This window comes from Aedes aegypti, chromosome 3, assembly GCF_002204515.2.
Source record: "Aedes aegypti strain LVP_AGWG chromosome 3, AaegL5.0 Primary Assembly, whole genome shotgun sequence".
NCBI classification, from domain to species: domain Eukaryota; kingdom Metazoa; phylum Arthropoda; class Insecta; order Diptera; family Culicidae; genus Aedes; species Aedes aegypti.
This window is the reverse complement of record NC_035109.1, coordinates 165,491,610-165,509,991: the sequence shown is the minus strand read 5'-3', so window position 1 is coordinate 165,509,991 and position 18,382 is coordinate 165,491,610.

Sequence of the window (18,382 nt, the reverse complement as noted above, 5' to 3'; positions counted from 1 at the left end):
GGGGGTCAGCCTCTGCTGCCAAATCTTGGTCGGCGCGCCATAGAAGCTGAAATTCTAACATAATGTGAGTGACAGCCGTAGTTATTGCATTCCAGCACTCGGCATCCGCAACACATTCTCTCTATTATATTGTCGGTCCATTGTTTCCTCCATATCAGCACAATTGGGGCGTGCAGAAGATTCTGAGTGCCCGAATCTATGTGGGTACTGTCTATAGCAACCTTGTCCTGACAACAACTGCGTCAGGTGGAAGTTCACTTCCCCATAGCTTCTGTTATACTAATCTGACACATTTGGTATTAGCCGATGGGTCCATCTACCTTTAGTGGAGTTACCCAATTCCTCCTGCCAACTTCTGAGCGTTGCCTCTTAACACGCGTCGTGGATTCCTCTGTTACCTCTTTGGTTGAATCATTGCACATCTTCCTCGATGATGAGCCTGATGGGCGTCATCCCGGCTATGAAGCACATGGGCTCTTGAGAAACCGTTCGGTATACACTTGCTACTCTTAAGCAGATGATCCTAAACCTGCTTTCCATCCATTTTCGGTTTCTGCACGTTCTAAGCGCTTATAACCAGATTGGTCCTCCATACCTTAGTATGGATAGTACCACGACTGCCAGGAGCTTGCGTTTGCTGGCAATTACAGCATAGCTGTTAGACTTAATCTTCGAAAGCGCCATTATATGGTTAGCAAAGCTGACCTTATCATCAATCGTTACCCCAAGATGCCTAAGGGATCGCTTGGACTCTATGGTGCAATCACCTACCGAGATAATTGTTCTTTGCTCGGACTTGCGTTTATTGACCACCACCACCTCAGTCTTGTGACGAGCCAGTCCTAATTTCCTAGACTTCATCCTTTCCTCAGCTATGGAGATAGAGTGCACTGCTGTCAACTCTACTTCCTCTATTGATTCACCATATCGTCCCCTTGATGCTACAACTAGATAACTCGAAATTTGAAATTTTTGACTTCAATATGTCAAAACATTTTTCTTAATTAGATCTGCAAAATATCCACAGGTCTTAAGCGTGTGATTCAAAATACACAAGTTAAAGATTATTTTTCAATCATAATCTCTGCGATTAACCATCACCTTGTTAAACGGTCATACTTTCAAAGTTGCACATCTCAAAATTTTGATTTTCGAGTTATCTAGTTGTAGCATTAAGGGGACGATATACACCTAGGTGATATCGTCGGCGATGCCAACAATCCTAAAACCCGTCGGGAGGGGCAGCCTCGGTACGTCATCGTACATCGCATTCCATAACAGCGGGCCCAGGGTTGAACCTTGAGGTACTCCCGCGGTAATTTGAACGCTTTTTGCCCCTCCGCTGTGTCATACAGTCGAATCCTACCATCAAAAAAGCTTTCTAGAAGCTTACACAACTGCCCCGATACCTTGAGGCGACGAAGTGCGTGGGCTTGCGCTGTTGAACGCATTTTTCACATCCAGAGTGACAACCGAGCAGTAACGGATGCCACTTCTTTTATGCTCGATTGCCACATCAGCTGTTGAACGACCGACTGGATAGCGTCCAGAGTAGATTTACCTTTCCTGAATCCAAACTGGTTGTATAGGCCGTTCGCACCTTCCGTATGTGGTATTGGCCCATCCTCGGAATTCCTCTTTTTTGCATCGCGTATCGAATAATATCATCTGATCAATTCGCGTTGCCTGTGAAGGAAAAAAGACACGAACACCGTCCTCAACCATTAAGCTGCACAGGCTATAACTTAACACTAGACAACGGACAAGCATGCTCCAGTGGCAGATCCGAGAAACATTCTTGACGAAAAGTTTCATTGTCTGAAGTAGAAATAGAACCTACACCCCATGACACAATGCCTCACGACATTAGCCGCACGATCACGAGGTCCACTTTTTTTAAGACACGGACACCGTCTTCTGTCACTGAAAACACTTCAGTCTGGCACCACTTAGTGCCTTTTTTGCCTTATACCTTGCAAAGTTGTACCTTGGCTTTCTCATAGTCTTGCTTTGCAGCTATGACTGATTATCGCAATTTCAGCAGACTTGTTTTTGGGTCCTTACTGATATTACTTTTGCACTCAAAAAACTCAATGATGATATCGAGTTGCTCAGCAGGCACCTGCATTTTCGGGATGTACTCCCTATTGCGATCCATGGCTTCGATTAGTCCCAGGCCATCAATCACCTCACATGTTGCACTGGAGCAACCAGTGCCTGCCGTCGGAACAGGCTTTTGCCTACACTGTTCTCACTTAAGTTTATGTTGGTCTCCTACTTTCTTTGCGGATCGGCGCAAGTTACGTAAAGGCATCTGGACCTACTCCCACTTAGTTGGAACAACCAGCCGACGGTTTTAGAACGTACTTTAAGGTCTGCCACAGTTTTACGGGACGGGAGCAGCGTGCGCCATTAACCCACTCACCTTTTCAGGCCAGTATCACTCGCATTGTTGGCCTTCAAAATCTCATTCCGTCAATCATTCCGTCAACTCGATTGATTGCACCCAGGCTATCGTCATGGATGGAGACACCATCTTCTATAGTGGCAGAGGGCCCGATTGGCTTGTCAGATGGATCGGGCCCAGCACATCCTGTCTACTGCGAATTGCTACAGTTGATATAAGGCATGTCCATAGTCTGATTGCACCCGACATTGCTCTCCACCTCATCGATTATGGATGCTTCAGCAGTGCTCAAGCAGGGGTTCCAATGCCTCATATGCAATGACGACATTTTGGTACTGAACTTTTCAATAGTTTTAACCCAAGATCGGTCGCATGCGTGTACTGAGTACACGCACCCTGAGAAAAGTTCGCTTTTCATGCACAGCTTGAGCGAGGTGGTGTCGACAATGGTTGAATGCGCGACCGCTCTTGAGTTAAATATGAACTCCTCCTTCTGGCCGACCTAACGTTGATGATTTTATCGTTAGGGCATAGGCATCTATCATACTTGCATTGGATCTGCTTGAGCTTGAATTGCCGCCCTTGGATACTACTCCAGTATTGCCAGATCAGTTGCACTTACACAAGGAACCAAAAAGATGATTGCTTGGGAGTAACAGACACCCTCAGTATTCAAGTTCAGGTGATCTTCTATTTTTAGGCAACAATGGCGCCTGTCACGTCAGGTTGCAGACCCATGAAGGAAGGGGAAAGGAATTTATGTTGCATTTAAAACTGGTCCACAGTAGACCGGATATACCCCTGCTACTACGTCAGTTCATGCGAGAAGGGATAGCGGTAAGGTAAAGTTAAGACAGAGTGGCTTGCTTTGGTTAGCAGACTGTCTATGTATCACGTGTAAGGGAAGACATACTATAATTATGGAAGTATGTATAGGGAAACGATTTGTTGTCCGGAGCGAGGGGTGTTCATGTTTAACACGACAACCGGTTCTCGATCTTTAACTTGCACATTCACACGTTTATCGACTCCCACTCGATCATGCGTCTTTGCGTATTGCTCAAGCATCGTTTTTGGATTACATCTTTAGTAGGATTTTTCGCCCATTATATTGTGATTTTAGCATCCTCAGTCGCTTTCCTTACTCCAGGGAAAATACGTGATCAACCTATTTTTTTTTAGCTGTACAGATAATTTTCCACTTTTTTCCTTCCTAATTATAAATCAGCCTTGTTGCCAGCAGTTAGCTAACCTAGCATTCACACCACACGTTATGTTTATCTTAAAGCACTCGTTTAAGGCTATCCAACGTGAACACCGTCAATGAAGGTTAAGTCCTACCTAAGTTAGAAGTACGATAAATTCTACCCCATAAGAAGAACAGTTTCCAATGCATGGCCATGGCAGCTCTGCATTGTGTCATATACAGGTGACGGTTAATTACAGTAAATGCATTTTATACAAAAATGAGAACGCAAAAATCGAACAAAAAATAAACTCTGTACATAGATTTTTCCCCCATCAACTACCGATCGGGGTATAGCGAACATTTGTATTAGGTAACACGACACGCGTCCCACGAATTTATTTGACACTAACATTTTTAATTATTTTCGTACGAAAAAAATCGAGAAAATCATGCCAAAAAAAATCAAGTTGTTTTACAAACACATAAATTCGCGACGCGTGAGACGCAACCGAAGGGGATCGATAGAGGAGAAACACCTATTGAAGCAAGGTAAATTTAAACCCATAAACAACATAAAGCTAAACAAACCTAGACGGAATAAACCTACTGAAAACATTAAAAATGTGCTCAAAGTTAACATGTACAGAAGACGAATGAATTGGTTTGTGAATTCTAGAGGAAATGAATCCACCGGCAACCGCGCTGGCTTGGAAGGAAGTTAAGTTTTTTAGTAATTTACACACATAACATGCAAAACGAAAGATTTCATATAACACATGAGAATAAACATTTAGTGCAATGGACATTTAATAGAATCATCCTCTTGTGTTATTCCTTCATTGTTACAGTTTTCCAAAGTTCGGGTTGACTCTGTAGTATGCTGTTTTATGTTTGCTGCTTGTTTCAATGGCAAACTATGCTCAACACGGCTGAATGAAGTTAGTCGAATGATGCCGTAAAGGAAATCAATTGATTCGTCCATGGTAATAAAACATTAATAACAATAAACGTAAAATTAAACAGAACGGATGTTAAATAAAATCAAGTTACAGGATGTGCTGATGTTAAACATTAAAATACAAAAAAGAAATTAAACTTACACTGGAGCACTTTGAAGTGTGGTGTCCAGCCTGTCAAGAAAAAAAGTATCTTTTATTCTAGCCATTAGTTTCATAAGTGTGTGTTGTATTACGGCTCAATCAATAATCGATAATATTTATCGTTGCAAATGGTGTTAATCACCCCGTTTCAAGCTGTTGGGAAACAAAAACAAATCAAATAGCCAGACTCGGCAAAATGCTGCTGCAGTTTCTGACCTTAATTACGCTGTTCTCCTGTTTTACCATTCTGATTTTTACTTCACGCGAATCGAAATTCGAACAAAAATATGACCCCCTTACTGATCTCATTTCCACATGCAAGTATCCAACAGGCGGATGTGAAAAAGCTCAACCCCCGGTGAAAACAGTACGCACTCTGTATGATTTATGGATAGATTGTTTTCCAAACCAAAGCCCCTTGCTTTTATCCGCGAAACGTAAACCGGTAAAAAGTGAACCGATCGATAAATATGTTTCCACGTTAAACACATTACTCACCGAAACCGCAGAAATTTACGTGCAGCAGCGGAATGCACTGATACCTACATACTGTGTCATAATGAAATCGCATTTAAAATTAAATTAATAAAATAAACAAAGAACACAACGAATGTACATTTTTGTAATCTGTGCTGCGAGCACTAAATTAAATGTGACAAGTGTCACGTTAGGTTGACGTTAATTAGTTTTAATTTTGCAGCTCACCTTCTCACCACAGGAAGCTATCTTCGTTCCGGTAGTAACGGTCACAATTACACCCCGATGCAGATCCAAATAGCCCCACTAGATATTACAGCCTTCCTCATCCTACGATAAGTACTCTATCTCTCTGCCATCTCAGACTCAATCGGTATACTGAATTTGTAAATAACCTACAGCTAATTACGAGGAGCCAATCAATTGTGTTGTATTGTGAGGTAAACCACGTAACGGATTAAACATTTTTGAACATTATGGCATGACCCTGATTTCAAATCGAGTGTCTTCCAATCACATGTCGTGTATTTTGGCTCTTACCCAAGAAACAAAACCAGAGAACAAGGCCGATCGGATAAAATTTACAGACAGAACAATTACATATAGATTGAATGCGTACCGAAATCCCAGCCGTGTGTCAAGGTTCCATTATTTTCACGGATTTACAGTATTAACAGGATATCATCGCAGGTTTGTTTTGAATATGCTCACAAATACACACACATTTATACAGATACACTCACAACACCTACGTTCAATCTGTTACAGAACTATGAGTTTGTATTTACTATTGTTTTGATGAATTTTAAGTGGATTCTTATGATTTCCAATTGTGAAATACGTCCAACGCAGAACTTGGTCAACCTTCGACAATGACCCAAGAACCTCGAGACTTACTTCCCGACGACTTGTCGGAATCACACCTACCTTCGATAACTGAGGGTATTTCGGATCGCATGACGAAAGCGAATTAGTTCGTTTGATTGCTGTAAATAAAATGAACTCAACTTATTTCATCAAAGCATTGTAGTCCTCAACATGGACAATGAATAAGTATGATGGATCTGCCTAATAGCACCAGCTTCTTTGTAGATTTACACAATGAACAAACCAACTTTTCCATAGTATCTGTCAATTAGTCAATCTGGATATTAGGGTGAATCAACAATTATTACTCTACATGACCAATTCGCTACTTGGCAGATACTGTGTCTTGCGCAGTTTCCTCCTGATATTGAAGCTCATGCAACAAATTTCTTAAACTTCAGGCTTTGTACAACAGTTGTTATTTATATGCGATTATTTTGCAACGATGCCTGCTCAATTGGCGTAAGTATATCCCTAGAGATGACGGCTTCCTCCTAGCTTGAACTTCAGTACCCTTCAAACACCCTTTCGTCCAATCGCGGAGTTACTGTCTTTACGGACTCCATTATTGCCGAATCAGCACCATCTTGCGCGTCGCTATCGTCAAAAGTGGGGCAACCCATTTCACATAAAAACGTTTCACATACGGACGTTTGTCATAAAGCTGTTTCATACAAGAACAGGTAGCATTTCAAAGAAGGCATAAAATTCTTATTATGCCAAATGTTGGAGAAAATGATTGATATATTGGGCGGAGTTTTCTCTTCATCAACTTGTTCTTGAACTCCGTTGTGGAAACGAATGATCTTCGGCAACCTTCAAGTGTCCCACCGGTCGTTAGCTTTTTCTTTTGGACGGCGTTATTATCCAAGTGGCCGAGTTTCCTATCCTATACATGCTTACAGTTTCAAGTGTGAATTTCCTGTTCGACCTCCATTTTTGATGCAATACAGTCCACCGGTCACCTGCTCACCATTCATGATCAGAGTTTGGATTTTGATCCGAATAAGCTTATCGAACCATATTCAGAGAGTGTAAAGATTTGATTACACATGTTGATTGTGCAAATTGCACGAATGTTTGCGCGAACTGTGTAATACATGCACGAACTACTAGCAAACATTTTATAGGAACATATTCGTGCATTCAAACATTTTGGTTCGTTGAACATGCGTTGCATAGCAACCATAGAAAGTTCTGTAGTAAGAAAGAAAAGCAAATTATTCATTCGTCTTGGTAGGATTAATAATGAAGGCAATGAATTCCTCCAAAGGCTTTTCCAGCGACTTCTTCCGGGGTTTTTTGAAGATCCCTCCATGCATTTTACCACATTTTTTTCCAAGATAATCTCTACAGTGATCCATACATCGATTTCGCCAGAGATTTATTCTCGTAGAAGTTTTGATAGCAACCAGATTTCTTTTAGATTGGATCAGATAGGGCTCAACAATCCCTCCAGTAATTCTGCATGGAGTTCCTCCAGAGATTCTACCACGGACTTCTTCTTCTTCTTCTTGGCATTAACGTCCTCACTGGGACAGAGCCTGCTTCTCAGCTTAGTGTTCTTATGAGCACTTCCACAGTTATTAACTGAGAGCTTACTGTGCCAATGACCATTTTTGCATGCGTATATCGTGTGGCAGGTACGAAGATACTCTATGCCCTGGGAAGTCGAGAAAATTTCCAACCCTAAAAGATCCTCGACCGGTGGGATTCGAACCCACGACCCTCAGCTTGGTCTTGCTGAATAGCTGCGCGTTTACCGCTACGGCTATCTGGGCCCCCACGGACTTCTCCAGATAAATCTCTACAGGGATTCCTCTAGAGATTTCGCAATGAGTTTCCTATAGAGTTCCGAAAGGAATACCTCCAGGGATTTATACATAGAATCTTTCGGTCATATGTTTAATAAGATTCCTCCTGGAATGTCTTAAAGAGTTCCTGCATGATTTATCCCAGGGATTTGTCCAGGGATTTGTCCAGGGATTCCTCCAGAGATTCTTCCAAACATTTTCTTGCGATTTTTCATTACATTTCTTCAGAGATTCCTTCATAAATTCTTCTAGAGACTTCTCCAAACATTTCTCCAGAAAAATATCTAGAAGGATTCTTGCAGACATGTCTCCAAAGATTTCTCTAGGAATTCCTCCATAAATTACTGTAGGGATTCCATCAGGAATTTCATTTAGGATTCTACAAGTAATTACTTCATGAATTCCTTAAGAGATTCCTTAAGACTTTTCTCTAGCAATTCTCCTAGAGATAGCTTCAGCAAAATCGCTAAAGATAACACTTAAAGGATTTCCACAACTACACAACTATTTTTACAAATCCACCAATTTACCTAGAAGTTCATCTAGAGAATTGTTCTGGGTCTGGAAAAAATCCAAGAATTCATTCAAGAATTTTTCCAGAAACTCCTTCCATGAAGATTACTCTAGATAAATTCCTAGAGTAATACTTTGAAGGATTCCAAGAGTAATCCCAGGAGGAACCTATAGAAAAAATATGAAGAAAACCTTGTAGGATTTTATGGAGGAATTCCAAAAGATAATTCTGGGAGAATTCTTGGAGGAATCCCTGGTTAAATCTCTAGAAAAATTCCTGGAGAAATTCTTGCCGGAGTTTTCGGAGGAATACCCAGAAAAATCTGTGGAGGAAATCCTGAAAAAATCCCTTGAACAATTTCGGGAGGAACCAATAAATAGGTTTTTCGGAGAAATTCCTGAAAAAATTGCTGGAAAATTCTCAGAAAGATTACCTGGAAATTGCTGAAGAAATCCTTGGAGACATATTTAGAGCAGTCTTCCCAAATGAACATCAAACACATTGGGTACTAGTGTTTTCGTGCTCGCTTCCACGGCATAATAATTAACAAGGCAGGCGCTTTACTGATGTAAATATCAAGTTTGTTTGTAAACATGTGACGTCACTCCTATCGTACCATATAGTTTCCGGACCACTAGATCATTTTTTTCGCAAATTTGTTCGAGGTGGATAGGAATGACGTCGTCAAATAGCTCTCAGTTTCCGCAATATATCACCTTCTTAATATAGTACACCGTGCTCGCTTATAACCCTGTCCCCGTGTTCAAACCGAAACCACGAAGCAGCTCACAAATTAGTACGAATTAGTATGTTTGGAGTACCGAAGTTTAAACCGATGTTTAGAAACCGGTACAACCGCACAGTACACCGCGGCAGCATCAGTGTATTTTGTTTTTTATTTTTTTTCTCCTGTAGCAACGCGTTGTTTGCTATTGCTATTTGAGTGTAGTAAGCTTGCATTCGGCTTTAGTTAGTTCGGACGCACGCTTATAATTTCTACCTAAAGCTATAATCCGTGATCTGTGACGATATTCTTGTCACGAGAAGTATCATAAAGTTCAAGTTAAATTTAATTAGCGTGCATTCAAACTGCTTTCTTTCGGTTTGTTTTGTACCATGGTTTGAACCGATATTTCAAATTTCGCACAGTGGCACATGGCCGGACAAAACCTCAAAAAATCATGCTCGTCAAATTTTTTTATAGACTTTTACACTATTGAGCGACAATTTCTCAAAATTGTTGATTGATCTGTTCTGTTTTCGATTTTTGGCAGCATTGTAAGTGTGGGAAAGTCAGCAAAATTGGACTGCTCGAAATTCATCAACTATGATTCACCTAGCAAACTTCAAACAGCTGTATCTTTACGAAATCATAACCGATTTTAGCTCAATAGGTTCCATTTGAAAGCGCTGTTATAAGCCTCAGTTTTGGCTTTAATTATATAATTTTTAACATATCGAGTTGTTATTTGTACCCAAAATTTTTTTAAACAATCTTTCTCCAAAATTTTGGTATATTTTCAAAATTTCGTGCACTTCACATAATGTTTCGGGAAAATGAGTCACTCACTTTGTCTTTTTTTAAAAAAAACTTTTGAATGGAGTTTTCCGAAAAATATATTACGTTGAGTAAAGAACGTTTCCAAATAAAACCCATGAAGCATTCCAAAAGAAAGGCATAGATTGTGAAGAAATGTTATACAAACATTTTAATTAAAAAACGTTCCGAACGAATTCTTGCAGCAATTTATCTCAAGATTCCTTCAAATATTTCTTCTTAAATTAGTTCATAGATTTAAATGATTTTTTTTCATGAATTACCCTAGAGGTTTTTCTAGATTTTTTTAAAAACCCGTTTCTAAATTCTCTCTTGGATTAAACCAGTAATTAACTCAACATCAAAAACGGAATCTGGCAGGTAACTTGAAGTTTTCCATGCTTCAGTAGTTTCAGTAATAGTATGTTTAGTAGTTTCTTCCTAATATTTCTCCATGATAAACTTTAGATCGTAACCATCTTTCTTAGATTGTTTTCGACAGGGCTCCAGGAATTCCTTCAGTTATTCAACCAGAAACTCTACCAGAAGTTCCTACAGGGGTTCTTCTTTCGCAAGAAGGTTCCCAAGGAATTCCTATAGGAATGCTTCCAATCATTCCTCCAGTAAAATCTTTGCTGGAATTTATCCAATGCATCCTACATGGATTATTCCAGAGATTCTGTCAGGGATTCTTAAAGTGACTTCTCATGGTATTCTTTCAGAGATTCCTTCAGAAAATCTTCGATATTCCTCCAAGGATTCTTCATAAAAAAAACGTCTTTATACTTTCCTGCCGAGATGTTTCCAAAGATTTCTCCAGGAACTCCTTCAAGGATTACTCCATATATTTCACCAGAAATTCCTCTATGAATTCTTCCAAGGATTCTTGTCACCTCATCAATTTATTCTCAATGAGTTTACTCCAGGAAACTCCAAAGAAATCGCTACAGGAATTACTACCTGATTTTTTTTTTCAGGGTAATTTTTCCAGAAAAAAAATAAAAAAATCCCTGTAAGTTTCATTGAGGAAGTCAATTACATGACTCTTTGGAAGGATTCCTGAAAAAAATCCTGTGAAAATTGTTTGGTGGAACCACTAAAATAATGTTATAAGTTCTCGGATAATTGTGATGGCATTCTGTTTTGATGGAATTTTACACTGCTAAAATAAACAATCAAGAGGCGAAAGTGGTGCAAGCCACATGCTTCCAATTATTGAAGGGTTTTCAGTTGGAAAGCGAAGGATTTTGAAGGATATGTAAATTTCATAGAAAAGTTACAATATAGTTTTGAAATAGATTGAGAAAAGCACAGTATACGCGACAAAATTGTTAGATGGTATTCGAAAACTCTACACGCTAAACTTCATCCGCTCAGAAATGAGTGCCGAGTACACAAAATCGGCCTCTCTTCATGCAGCACAGATTCTGTGCAAAGGGGGCTGTACACAGTTTTGTGCAAACGGTGGTAAACAAACCGAATGAGTGAAATGCGCACAGAGAAGGAACGCTTGGAATGCGGAATATGCTTCCATTTTTGTTTTTGCTTCTGAAAACATTGAAAATACATTCAAATTTTGAAGTTTTCAGAGATTTTTCCATTCGAATAGCCGAAGCGGAAGCAAATGGGGAAAAAACTTCCATATTTGCGACCATCTTCAGCCTTTTCGCCTGAAAAAATCCCGGAAAACTTCGCATCCTACCAATAGCCAACTGTTTGCTGCCGCGCGGGAGATGACTGACAGTTCCATTTCAATCGATCCGCGCACAGCCAATGGCCAACACATCGGTTACACATAGCATGATTGCGACTTACACAGAATTTTCACTCAGCCAGAGAGTCCTGCATTGGTTGCCTCATTCTGTGTAGTTTTAACACATGCGCTGCGTTGAGCAGGCTTAGCGTGTACCCCGAATCTTTTGCAACGTGAGCGAGTATAGGATAGCTTGATTTTTACTATTTCCTTTATCATTAAACGCCACAAAGAACGTCTGATCAGGGTTGAAAAGAACCCCCGCAAGGGCGTTAAATACGACAGGAGAGTAGTCGAAGCTTTCAGACGCCAACTAAGCACTTCTGCCAAGGATATTGCAAAAAAAAAAGCTATCGTTTACCAACAGCCAGGCTTGATAATTCTCCTCAACATCATCAGAGTTCGGTGAAATACTCTAGAGCAGCGTGCTGCCAGTGCCTCTTTGCGAGGGAGCCAAAAAATGCTACACGCTAAGCCTGCTCAACGCAGCGCATGTGTTAAAACTACACAGAATGAGGCAACCAATGCAGGACTCTCTGGCTGAGTGAAAATTCTGTGTAAGTCGCAATCATGCTATGTGTAACCGATGTGTTGGCCATTGGCTGTGCGCGGATCGATTGAAATGGAACTGTCAGTCATCTCCCGCGCGGCAGCAAACAGTTGGCTATTGGTAGGATGCGAAGTTTTCCGGGATTTTTTCAGGCGAAAAGGCTGAAGATGGTCGCAAATATGGAAGTTTTTTCCCCATTTGCTTCCGCTTCGGCTATTCGAATGGAAAAATCTCTGAAAACTTCAAAATTTGAATGTATTTTCAATGTTTTCAGAAGCAAAAACAAAAATGGAAGCATATTCCGCATTCCAAGCGTTCCTTCTCTGTGCGCATTTCACTCATTCGGTTTGTTTACCACCGTTTGCACAAAACTGTGTACAGCCCCCTTTGCACAGAATCTGTGCTGCATGAAGAGAGGCCGATTTTGTGTACTCGGCACTCATTTCTGAGCGGATGAAGTTTAGCGTGTCGCGTTTTTCTGCACTCTCACTCGAATCGCTTGAGGATCTGTGTTGAAAATTTTGAGTTTATTTTTTTCTCCTCAGAAAAACGGAAAAATAGCCTCTTCTTTGCATCGCAGAGGAGTTTCTATCAAGCCTGCCAACAGCTTTGAACATTGAGTTGGTTTACCCCCTTTTGAGGTCCCGATATCACTAAATCGTCAGCAGAATGTGATAGTAAAATCAAGGGCTCACTACCCAAGAGCTTATGCGAATTCCAAAAATATCCTGTTGCGTACGGACTTCGAACAGACCTCAACCCCTCTACCGGCAGCTTCATTTTTTATCGCAAAAAATATTCGAATCGCGATATATTTTTTTTTCTCGATATTTTTGCACCATTTTTCCACTCGCTCATTTCTAGTTTTAGAATATGTGAGGATATTGATAATTGGTCATCTGGATCCGCAATTATTCCAAAATTCCTTGGGGGACCGACGCGTCGCCATAACCCACATAACTGTCTCAGACTACCGAATGTTTACAGTATTCGGATATTCATTCCACAGAATGATAGATTAATGCGATTGTGTTGTGAAAAAAAAAACAATTCGGTGCAGCCGTCTTTGACTAATAAGCATTTATATTTCTTTTACCACGCTGGACAAATAAAGATCTAGAAAATCCCGGGACATGTTTCCGGGATTGGAAACTCTATACGAGGCCCCGAAAGCCGTAGCGGTAAACGCGTGTTTATTTAGCAAAACTAAATTGAAGGTCGTGGGTTTGAATCTCGCCGGTCAATTATCTTTTCGGGATGGAATTTTTTTCGACTTCTCATGGTTAATTGTAACTTCGTACCTGCCACACGATGCACATATGCAAAAATGGTCAATTGATTAAGAAAGCTTCCAATTGATAACTATGGACGTGCTCATTAGAACACTAAGCTTAGAAGCAGTCTCTTTCTCTGTGGTGTCGTAATGTCAGAAGGGAGAAAGTATTGTACTAAATAAGATTTTGCATTTACGTGTAAGATCATAGTGTTGTACATAATCAGCGATATTTTTTGTCATTTAAATTTTCTAATTCTGATGAAGACTATATGCTTTTGCCTGGTTGAAAAAATATGCTTTGTACTCCTCCAACTATAAGTTTTTAATGTTTTCTAATTTATTAACTTTCAACGGTTCCAGTCCGCTTTAATTCATGTCACCACAATGGCTATACATTTTTTACAACGCAGCATCTGACGTGAAGTTTGGCGGAACCAAATTGAAACACGGTACTCGAACTTGTTCCAAGTGAAATACAATCGGTCGTTGGACGGATGAAAATTCTACTATAATGTCGCCCGGTAAGCCATTAGCAAGTTGGTAGTCCAGTTGGACAGGCCAAAGTTTTTCAATTATATTTTTAAATTGAACCGAACTCCGAATTTGTGCTGTGATAGACGGTCTTCGAAGTAATTAAACTCCCCAACGTTTCTTGTTGACCAGTATTTCGCATGTTTACTTGCGTTGCGTTGGGATGATAGAGATTCTGGTTGTCATGTAATAATTCATATTCATGGGATAGATGGCACCTGCGTTGAAAATTTACATTTAAATAGGGCTGTGTCATGCGAATTTTAAATAATTACAGCTTGATGTGATAATCACTCTTGATAGCCTTTTTCGATTATATATTTTGACAATCTTGAATGATTACTTTTACGTAAGCTTTCTACATTTTAACTTGAAACAAGTTTAGACCAAATAGCACTAGAATGATCTGAAAACATATGTATAAGACTTTCATTTTATAAATTTCCACAATACATCTGGGATTCTGAGACAAATCACAAAAATAGTCTTATAAATAATACTTATAATTGTTTTTCAAGTAATTTCAAACAAAAAGCCTATCACATGTGATCATATCTTTCTCTGATTGACATGTAATTTTCATTAAGCTTACAAAAAACCTAATCTCGATTCAAACCCAAATGTTTATCAATCCCCGAAAAAAATGTTGTAAGCATCTCGCCTTCTTCCGCCCTTCAAATGGGATCAGTGCCGAATCCAACACTAATTGCAACAGATCTCCAATCAGTGAATCTTCGCCATCCAAGTTTGCATAAAATTATTCTTCATTAATTATAATTCCACCGCAACGGCGTGTAATCCATTTATCATTTCTCGGAGATCTTCTTGACATCACTCCAATCACTGTCGGCAAATAATCAGCTTTCGTTTGATCAAGTCCAGCGTATCCTTTTTTTCATTTCAAGTGTTCCAACGAGCAGTAACATGGCAAGCACTAATAAGCAAAATAAACAGAAAATTTTCTCAGAAATCTCGACACTGCTGGCACAAAGCCGAGGCGAACACAAACCTCAAATAGGGTAGATGTATTAATCTTCGCCCCCTCCCTAGTTTTCGCCCCCCTGGTAGAACATTAGCTTGTTCTAGATTGTAATAAAATAAAAATGTTTTACTTTTTAACTTATATAAAAGATTGGAATAAAATATACTTAGTTTCCAAATGATACTAATTAAAGTAATCTTCTAAACCGCCAAATAATCACATATAAAAATGTGGGAAAAATGATACGCTATTTTTTGCGTTCATTGAGAAAAGCGTCTATTTTAAAAGGCAAGGAAAACATATTAAGATAACTATTTCATCTTTAAAAAATGAATAGTTCTGATAAGACATGCATCAGCAAGAGACACGAATAGATTTTTTCAACTATTTCAGCAATTATAACCAGTTTTAAACTATTTTTTCAGGGTGGCGAAAACTAAAGCACGTTTTCGTACGATTCTAATCTTCGCCCCTGGCGAAACTACCTGTAACGTTCTTTCAGTGGTGCGTGCATTAATTTTCGCCCCTCCTCGAAATTGTTCGAAAAACAAAACAAACTCATTGATTTATTAACTGTTTACAGGAGGTTACAGGAAGTTTAAAGGATTTTCTAAATGTACCGAATGGTTCCTTCTTCTTGGTATTACGTTTCACTGGGACAGAGCCTGTTCTTAGCAATATATTCTCAGCAGTATTCATATGAGCACTTGCACAGTTATTAGCTGAGAGGTTTCTTTGCATAAGCTGCCATTTTCGTATTCTTTTATTCTGTGGTAAGCACAAAAACACTTTATGCCTAACGAAGTCAATATTATTCCCGTTAAGAATAGATCTTCGACCGACCAGGAATCGAACTCAGACACCTTCAGCATGGCTTTACTTTGTAGACGCGGACGTTACCACTAGAATTAGGTGGGATTAAGAACTTCATCAACGTTTTTCAACCGACTACTAAAATCTGTTTAGTTTACCATAATCTGGTAAAAATCCTGTGCAGTAAATGTGACCATTTCCATAGTAGCATTAACTACGAAGCATTTCAATCCGTGACACCTACCGTACAGCACAGTGTAGTTCAGATCAAGTTTATTTCTAGTTATAAATATTGCAACTCTGGTTAAATAAATAAACTTTCTTGTGTATTGATGTTGACTACACTTCAAAAAAGTTAACAGATTTATGTAGTCTTGAAAATTGTTGGTGTAGTTCTTAGTTTTACCATGCATTCAGTAGTTTCTACAATAAAATTCATTTCAGTGTATGATATTTGTTGCTCATCATTATACTGATAGTCTGTGACGAAGAACAAATTGAACTTATTATTGTCAATCAAATAACCCACCATATTCAGCAAGAATGGAATAGAAACGAAATATGATCAACCGATTTTTAATATTAAATATTATTTTTACCACTACATGAGTTAATGGGTTTACCGCAGTACTTTTTTTCCGCATTCAGTTTTTGGCACTGCTAACATGATTGAAAACGCTGAATATAATAAATTTCTCCCGAAATAACGGTACTTGATATAATTATTTAAAAAATATTGGAGAACTTTTATGTATGACATATCGGGGTTGATTCCGATATTCTGATATTGGATTATTTCATGTTGGGAAATTTCTCGACTTCCTGGGAATAATAACATATATCCAGGCTTCCGAATTCTCACTCACTCTCACGATAATGGATTTATCCCTCACAGCAATTTTCAGCGATTAGCTGCCTTGCGATTTTATCCGTCCACAAAACAAAGCGAAAATAGATAATTGCACATTTCCGCAGCTGTGAGAAGTTTGTTTTCTCTTTCTCCGATCCATGGAGAACTTTTCCTGTATCCATCGCCACAAGCAGCTTTTCCTGTATCCATCGCCACAAGCAGTTGCTTTTATGCACCAAATTAACCACTCCTTTCGTCAAGTTGGGGTGGTAGCATGGTTAGCGTGCACGCATCGCGGTTGTTTTTAGCAATGTTCTAGGTTCGAATCCCGTCGCCGGCACTAGTTTTTGTTTATTCACATAGTGATAATTCTCGGGAGCAGTTGGTGAGCGAAAATATGATGGAGTGAAAAATAAATTATCCTCGGAGTGGAGTGGTTTTCGGTTATCCACCATCGTAGCTCCAGGGAAAATTAGTGTGAGCGATAAAAGATGTTCACGTGAGGAAGCGAAAAAAGCATTCTCCTTACGTGAGAAAAATCGTAGATTTCGCATCATTGATACGAAAATTCAGAACCCTGCATATATCACATAAATGCTACAAGAGCATAAATAATTAATTTGCAATAAATAAAAACAATACATAGTGGAAATCAGGACCTTCCATAGCCTTCGTTAGTAGGCGGCTACAAAGCAAATCCATATTTTTGTAATGGAATTTTTATTTGAGTTCCTTGTCCATGAAGTGTCATCGTGCCTGCCACACGGTACGACTGTAGAAATGGCAACTTATGTAAAGAAACCATTTAGTTATGAACTAAGTACTCTTTGAAAATTAAGCTGAGAATCAGGCTCTGTCCTAGTGTGGACGTAATGCCAAAAAGAAAAAGACATAGTGGAAATAGGCAGGATAAGTACCAGTGAAGATGAAAAGTGAGAAGATAATAAGTACTTGATTAAACTATCGAAAACCTGTACTTCAATTAATGGGGGCGAAGATTAGAGCATGGGTGGGGCGAAAATTGAATTTGGGGGGACGAAAATTAAAGCACACCATCAATCCAAAAATTATACTTTTTTCAATAGTAAAACTTTGTTTTGGATAACTTTGCAGCTTGATCATCCTAAAATAATAGATGAATAGTTGAATAAACCCAATAACATTATTTGATATTGATTAATAGAGTCAGAAATTTATTATTCCTGCGATTACATGGTTTAGGGGGGCGAAATCTAGTGCTTCTACCCTACAGTTTCCCCGCCAGCTCTGTGTGAACCCTTCCGTCAACAGCCCTTTTTTTTTTTTTTTTTTTTTTTTTTTTTTTTTTTTTTTTTTTTTTTTTTTTTAATTTCTTTATTAGTATCATTCCAAACATTACATTCATTATTTCTTATATCTAGGTGTTCTGTGTTATTAGACAACACTATCATCCTAATTTGGTAAAACAAATCTAAGATTTTATTAACATTTTGTTAACAACATATTACATTTCATTTGCCGTAGCAGTTCAGATTTTTTACAGGTGAGTTGATTTCACCTGCTTATAAGAGAAAAAAAAAGTTTTTAATATACTTAACCTAACTTAACCTAATCATATAACGTATTAATCGTGGCAATAGAAGATTGTAACGATTTTTGCCTGAAATTATTGATTATTTTATTTGACATTTGTTCCAATGTTTCAACATTGGATATCCTATGTAACTCATTGGTACTATACCA